The sequence below is a fragment of the Macaca fascicularis genome, chromosome 1 (genome assembly GCF_037993035.2).
Source record: "Macaca fascicularis isolate 582-1 chromosome 1, T2T-MFA8v1.1".
Classification (NCBI taxonomy): domain Eukaryota; kingdom Metazoa; phylum Chordata; class Mammalia; order Primates; family Cercopithecidae; genus Macaca; species Macaca fascicularis.
In genome coordinates, this window is record NC_088375.1 from 211905711 (window position 1) to 211914186 (window position 8476).

Consider the following 8476-nt stretch of genomic DNA (forward strand, 5'->3'; position numbering starts at 1 on the left):
CGGGAGGTGGAGGTTGCAGTGAGCCGAGAGCACCCACTCCAGCCTGGGTGACAGAGCAAGACTCTGTCTCAAAAAACAAGAGCAAGACTCTGTCTCAAAAAACAAAACAAAACAAAAACAAACAAAAAACTAGTGAACTTCTCAGAAATAGTCCTAATTTTTGCCTCGTCATCTTTTTCCCCACACCACTGCCTGGAGTCAGGCCCCACACCTCTCACGACAGTCTCCTGCCTGGACTCCCCCATTGCAGACCCTTGTCTTCCTGCATCCTATACCCGAGTTCTGTAGTTTTCTCCATATCACACACAAGTGTGGAGTAAACCTGTACGGTCTATTCAACCCCCTGATTTTTCCGGGGCACTTACTATGCACCTGGCCCCATGCTAAACACTTTGTTGGCATGGTTTCACATGGGCTTCCCAACACAGGTAAATACTTTTACTATGCCCATTTCGCAGATGAGCAGGGAAGGGAGGAGTCGGGATGTGAACAAACTGGAAACCTCACACAGTCCTGTGAGGAAATGAATAACCCTGCTTTATATTATTTTGTTCATTCAGGAAATGCTGACTGTGTGTCTAATGGGTGCAGACATCCTTCTAGGTCCAGGAGAGCCGGGTGTGGTGTGGTGTATGCCTGCAATCTCAGCACTTTGGGAGGCCCAGGTGAGAGTTTAACCATGTTGGCCAGGCTGGTCTCGAACTCCTGACCTCAAGTGATTCACCTGCCTCGGCCTCCCAAAGTGCTGGAATTACAGGCATGAGCCACCATGCCCAGTCCACCATTGCCTTATTATTAATAAGAATAATTTTTTATTTAACAGTGTGAGTTGGAACAATTGGGAATATCAAACTTTGCCTGTTTCCTTGACTGGTTTAAATATCTTTTAATTTGCACCACAGACTCTAAAACTTACAAGTTCCTGTAGGAGAAGAGTCTTGTCTTGGGATTAGACCAAAAGACCCCTGTGAACCGAACTTCTCTGCTGCAGCTTAAGCCCATCACAGTTCAATCTGAGTCCAAATAGGCCCCTCCCTCCCTTTCCCTCGGCCACCGGCCTCAGCTCTGCAGTCCCCTCAAATTTCTATTCTCCAGGCAAGGCAATTGAGCTCTTAATTAAATTCTCTCATTATAAGTCAAGCCTGAGGAAAACAAATAGCAAAACCTCTCCTGTGAGACTTGTCTCTTCCTGGCTGGGAGACTCAATACTGGAGATGGTATCGCTGACTGCCCTTGGACATCCATCCCTTGCTGCTCCCCAGGAATTTCCTGTTGGCTCCTTCCCAGGCTCAGCTTCACCTCTTCTGGCCCAGAGGAAATTGCAATGGGAGGTGCAAGGATGTTATCAGGCGTTTCATTGTGTGTTTCATTTAGGGGTGAGTCTCTGGACTCTGGTCAATAAGGGAGAATGGGGGAGGCTTCAAAGACAGGGAAGAGGCATGGTGAAAGGCATTGAGATATGGGGTCAGGGACACAAGGCACTTGTCCCCAAGGACAGTGGACATGTGATCACACACATACCAGCCCCATACCTCCCCTGATTATACTCTAGTAGATACAGGAAACTTGGGGAGCTGGAAAGAGCACTGGACTGGGAGTCAGGAAACCCTGAGTTACTAACTCACTATGCAATTGTTTAATAGTAATCACAGCAAAATGTATTGTGGGATTGTGTGCTAAGCATTATGCTAAACCCCACACATGCTGGGTGTGGTGGCTCATTCCTATAATCCCACACTGGGAAGCTGAGGTGGGAGGATCTCTTGAGTCCAGGAGTTTGAGACCAGCTTGGGCATAGGGAGATCCTATTTCTACGTAAAATTTAAAATTTAGGCCGGGTACGGTGGCTCAAGCCTGTAATCCCAGCACTTTGGGAGGCCGAAATGGGTGGATCACGAGGTCAGGAGATCGAGACCATCCTGGCTAACACGGTGAAACCCTGTCTCTACTAAAAAATACAAAAAACTAGCCGGGCGAGGTGGCGGGCGCCTGTAGTCCCAGCTACTCGGAAGGCTGAGGCAGGAGAATGGCGGGAACCCGGGAGGCGGAGCTTGCAGTGAGCTGAGATCGCGCCACTGCACTCAGCCTGGGCCACAGAGCGAGACTCCGTCTCAAAAATAAATAAATAAATAAATAACATTTAGCCGTTGTGGTAGCATTTGCCTGTAGTCCCAGCTGTTTGGGAGGCTGAGGCAGGAGGATTGCTTGAGCCTGGGAGTTTAAGCCTGCCATGAGCTACGATTGAGCCACTGCATTCCAGCCCGGATGACAGAGTAAAACGCCTTTGTTGCAGGAACTCAGGGACCCCAAACGGAGGGACCGGCTGGAGCCGTGGCAGAGGAACATAAATTGTGAAGATTTCATTTTAATATGGACATATATCAGTTCTCAAAAATAATACTTTTATAATTTCTTAGGCCTGTCTTTACTTCAATCTCTGAACATAAATTGTGAAGATTTCATTTTAATATGGACATTTATCACTTCCCAAATAATACTCTTATAATTTCTTACACCTGTCTTATTTTAATCTCTTAATCCTGTTATCTTCATAAGTTGAGGATGTACATCACCTCAGGACCACTGTGATAATTGTATCTAACTGTACAAATCAATTGTAAAACATGTATGTTTGAACAATGTGAAATCAGTGCACCTTGAAAAAGAACAGAATAACAGTGATTTTTAGGGAACAAGGGAAGACAATCATAAGGGAACAAGGGAAGACAATCATAAGGTCTGACTGCCTGCAGGGTTGGGCAAAAAGAGCCATATTTTTCTTCTTGCAGAGAGCCTATAAACCAACCTGCAAGTAGGAGAGCTATCGCTAAATTTTTTCACTAGCAAGGAATATTGATAATACTCTGGGAAAATAATTGCATTCCTTTGGGGAGGTCTATAAGCAGCCGCTCTGGGAGTGCCTGTCTTATGTAGTTGAGATAAGCACTGAAATATGCCCTGGTCTCCTGCAGTACCCTCAGGCTTATTAGGGTGAGGAAAAAACCACCCTGATGAATTTGAGGTCAGACCGGTTCTCTGCTCTCAAACCCTATTTTCTGTTGTTTAAGTTGTTTATCAAGGCAATACATGCACAGCTGAACATAGACCCTCATCAGTAATTCTAATTTTGCCCTTTGCCTTGTGATCTTTGCTTTTGTCCTTGCCCTGTTTCCTCAGAAGCATGTGACCTTTGTTCTCTTTTTGCCCTTTGAAGCATGTGATCTTTGTGACCTACTCCCTGTTCATACACCACCTCCTCTTTTCAAATCTCTAATAAAAACTTGTTGGTTTTGTGGCTCAGGTGGGCATCACGGACCTACCAATAAGCAATGTCACCCCCGGTGGCCCAGCTGTAAAATTCCTCTCTTTGTACTCTTTCTTTTTATTTCTCAGACCAGCTGACACTTAGGGAAAATAGAGCCTATGTTGAAATATTGGGGGTGGGTTCCCCCAATACCCCTTCTCAAATAAATAAATAAAATAATAATAATAATAATAATGGGCCAGGCATAGTGGTTCATGCCTGTAATCCCAGCACTTTGGGAGGCCAAGGTGGGTAGATCGCTTGAGCTCAGGAGTTCGAGACCAGCCTGGGCAACATGGCAAAACCCCATCTCTACCAAAAATATAAAAAATTAGCCGGGCATGGTGGCGTGCACCTGTAGTCCCAGTTACTCAGGAGGTTGAGGCAGGAAAATTGCTTGACCCCAGGAAGTGGAGGTTGCAATGAGCTGAGATCGTGCCACTGCACCCCAGCCTGGGTGACAGAATAAGACCCCATCTCAAATAATAATAATAATAATGATGATGATGATGATGATGATACTAAACCCCATGCATGGATGATCTCACTTAATTCTCACAACTTTATTCCTCTTTCTTGGATAAGAAAACTGAGAATCAGAGAGGTTAAGTGACCAACTCAAAGTCACACAGCTAATAAGTGGTAGAGCTGAGATTCAAACTAAGTAGGCTGGCTGCAGAGCCCAAGCTCCTCTCCTAACTGTGTTTTCCAGGTAATTCCTCCTTCTAGATCTCAGTTTTCCCAACTGTAAATCAACAGGATTAGTACACTCAAACTCCAAAGACACTTGTAGCTCTAACAACCTGTGCTTTATTCGACAGTCACTGTTTTGCCAGGCCCTGAACTGGGAATACAAAGATGAGGAAGCCCTCATCTCTGTCCTCAGGTTAGAAACTTCTTCAAAGTAGAAATCACATTTACTTATCCTTGCTGGCCCCACCCTACTTACCACAGCAATGTGTAAAGAGAAGATGCTCAAATTATTTGTTGACTAGACAGACACCTGATTCATGGGGAGTCAGATGTAACTGAGGACCTTGTCCTGTCACTACCCTTGCAAGAGAAAGTCACTTACCTGTTGAGTCTGTTCCTTCATCTATAGAGTGGAAATACACAATAGTCCTTTCCCCACAGGGCAATGGAGAGGAGAATGCATGTTAGGCCCTTAGTGCAGTGCTTGGTGCACACACACACACACACACACGCACACACACACAAAGGTCAGGCATGGTGGCTCACACCTGTAATCCCAAGATTTTGGGAGGCCTAGGCAGATGAATTACATGAACTCAGGAGTTCAAGACCAGCCTGGGCAACATGGTGAAACTCCATCTCTACTAAAATACAAAAAATTATCCAGACCTGATGGCACGTGTCTGTAATCCCAGCTATTCGGAAGGCTGAGGCATGAGAATCACTTGAACCTGGGAGGCAGCGGTTGCAGTGGGCCGAGATCGCACCACTGCACTCCAGCCTGGGCAACACAATGAGACTCTGTCTCAAAACAAAAACAAAAACAAACAAACAAAAATTTTATCCTGTTGCTAGCTAGTGAGGGGTTTGCTGTACCCCTCTTTGTCATCCTCAGGTAAAAGCTATGAACCTATTTCCACTACTAGGGGCAGGTAGCAAATTTACTCAGCCAGATCCTGAGTGATGAGGAAGAAAAAAAGAGTGAGAAGCCTGGGCTTCCTATTCCCCGAGAAGCCCTCCCCAGGATCTTGATTCCCATGCAGTCCTTGTTCCTCCTTTCTGTCTAGACAGCTCTCCCCTGAAGAAACTGCAAACCACAGACTGTCTAATGACAAAGCTTGCCCCAGACACTAGTCCCCTGACACATGATTCATTTAACCCTCTTTAAAAAAGAACAAGCCTGACTCCCACCTCTGAAGCAGAGAGGGACTCTATGGGCATAGAATTGGCTGGGTGTCTTCTTCTTTCATTAATTTATCCATCCATCCATCCATCCATCCATCCATCATCCTTCCTTGGTTAAATGCTTACAACGTACCAGATTCAGTGCTAGACACTGGGGATACCTAGGTGAGTAAGACACAAGCTGGCCTCTAGAAACTCATAATATTGGGGGTGGTAAACACAAAATCATTGTGAAAAGTGTGGCATCCCAACTGTAAGTAGAGTCATAGGGAACACTCCTGTGTGCAAGGTCCTGTGTTGTGTACTTCAGATGCATGATTTCAGTGTGGCCCTCATCATAACTAACCCCATGAGATAGGTATGCTTAATTGTGATCATTTTACAGATGGGCAAAATGAGACTCGCAGAATTTAGATAACTTGTCCAGGATTGCACAGCTATTAAACAGCTCAACTAAGATTCAGACCCAGTCTGATCACTGGACTTATACTTTTGTTTTTCCCCAACAGTGTCAAGTTTATTCAACAGTGAGCAACTTGAAATATTTTATTTCTATTAAGCATTGATAGAGTAAAACAAAAAATTTTATAGATTTTAAAAATAAAAATGAGATTTCAAAATAATTCTAAGCTTTTAGTGAGCTACTTTGTTTCACACATATAAGTTCCTAGAGTTTCGTGCTTTCCCCCTGATGCTGGAGTATTGCAGTACAAATTTTTGAGATGCATATATAGGGTAAGAAACTGAGAAAAACCAAGCTTTAAAAGAAATATATTGGGTATAATTTAAGAGGGATCTTGGGCAATTGATAGGAAAAATTGGGTATTAAGTTTCAGGGCATCAGGGATTAGCAATCTGTCCTGTATATCATGTCATTCCCTTGCTCAAAGCCCTTCCCTGGCTCCCATCACTCTAAGGATAAAATCCAGCTCCTTTTTCTGGCATTCAAGGTTCTTCAGATTCTGGCCCCTTCCTACTCCTCCAGCTTCATGTCAACCACTCTCCACAATTCTAGTAATACTGAAAGACTTGCAGTGGCCCTAACTGAATTCTCTTTAGCCTCTGTGCCTTTGCACAAGTATTCCTTCTACCAGGGAACTTCTCCCCGTCCCTTGCTCTTTCTTTGCTTAGATGCCTCCCACTCATCCTTCAAGACTCAGCACAGGGCTACCCTTCCCAGCTGCTTCCTGACTGCTTGCCTACCTCCCAGGTGCTCCACTCTGAGCCCCATGGGCCCCCTGCTACCTCTCTCCTGGTCTTCCCCACTGTGCTGTGCTTGACTGTGTGTGGGTTTTCCTTTGTGGACTGTGAGCTTCTTGAGGGCAAGGACTGTGCTTAACACATCCACTGGCCCAGGATAAGGGCTCAGAAGCTGAAGTGAGCCCTCTCCAACAGACCCAGCCTTTTCCTTCAGCCAGCTTTCCAATGTCATTTACCATCTTCAGCTGCTTGTATTGTTCAACATTGTCAGCAGATGTTTTGTCAGAAGGCGCTGAGATGCCGTACAAGGTTTACCCAAGGTTCGCCCTGACGGGGCGGCTTCTGGGGCTGTCGGGGTCTTTTCATTGAGGACACACACCCAGGATGTGTTTGTATTTACTCTGCCATTTGGATTTTCAATTGCAGGATCTTAGGCTAGGACCCCAGCAGCAGCTGCAGGTGCTTCGGCTCTGTAGACAGGACCCTTTCCTCCCTCCTGACTTCAACCTAGGGCATGAGCCGCAGTGCCTATTTTGGGAAATGCCTACCTTTGTCATTGCTCAACCTTCCTATTTCCTATTTGGGAAAAGAGCCTAGGGCCTGAGTAGAGTGGAGGCCGAGGTGTGGTTGCCGATAACTCCTATTTGCCAGTGATTTATTTGCCTGGGATTTGCACTAAGTTGAAAAGAACGTTTGCATTATTAATGATCATTGATCACAGGCTTCCAAAACAGAGAGCGATTGAGAGAGATGGAGGCTCCAGGCCAATCATCAAATGGTAAACCAAGAGGGTGGGGTGTGAAGAAAGGAGGGGAGGGCTAGGTTTATAGAGAATTATGCGGAGACAGAAGGACGCAGAAGGACGCAGAATAGAAAGTCTAGACGAGCTGCTGAGTTTTGGGTGTGCCAGATGTCCAACAGCTGTGTGGGCTGCAAATAAACCAGTGCTGGTGGGTGCTGCTGGCCACTCCCTACACCCAGCGAAGGAGACTTCAAGACAAAGAATGTTACCAGGGACAGAGGGTCATTTTGTAATGATAAAAGGGTCAATTCATCAAGAAGAAATAACAGGGTTGGCCACGGTGGCTTACGCCTGTAATCTCAGCCCTTTGGGAGGCCAAGGTGCGAGGATCACTTGAGTCCAGGAGTTTGAAACCAGCCTGAACAACATAGCAAGACTCTGTCTCTAAAAAACAAACAAAAACACACAAAACAACAATCTTAATGCCCCAAACTAATAACAGGTTTCAAAACACATGAAGAACAAGCAGATAAAAACGCAGTAAGAAGCCGGATATGGTGGCTCATGTCTGTAATCCCAGCACTTTGGGAGGCCGAGGCGGGCAGATCACGAGGTCAGAAGATCAAGACCATCCTGGCTAACACAGTGAAACCCCGTCTCTACTAAAAATACAAAAAATTAGCCGGGCGGGTGGCACGTGCCTGTAGTCCCAGCTACTTAGGAGGCTGAGGCAGAAGAATTGCTTGAACCTGGGAGGCGGAGGTTGCAGTGAGCCACTGCGCTCCAGCCTGGTCAACGATAGAGCAAGACTCCGTCTCAAAACAAACAAACAAAAAACCGATAAGGATAGAGAAGGCAAGGCCAGTTCCGCATGAGCTGCGAGAAACCTGGACACAAGCCATGGCCGGTGTTCGTGCCTCTTCAGTGTCTTCGGTGGAAGCCTCTTGGCCGGTCCTGTCTTTGTGCTCAAGTCTTCTCTCTCCCCTGGTTCTCTGCAACCAGGCTGGTTTATCTCAGCACCCCAAACACCTGCTGTGGAGGCTGGCACTCGGAATCTGTCCTTTGAAGGACGCTGGGAGCCGCCCCTCCCCTACCTCTCTGACCATCCCTCCCGCCCCCCACCCCGCTTCCATTCATCCAGCTTGGACACCATCCGGCCCAGGGGCTTTCCCAAGACCTACTCCTTCACCTCCTGACTTTTCTCAAATGCTACTTTTGCAGGGAGGTGCCCCTGAGCCCTCACTTCCACTCCCTACCTTTTTTCTCTGCTTTCTTTTCCTCCCCCTCTTTACCTCTATAAATATTTTATGCGTTTTGCTTATTAAATGTATTGTCTCCCCACAACAAAATCG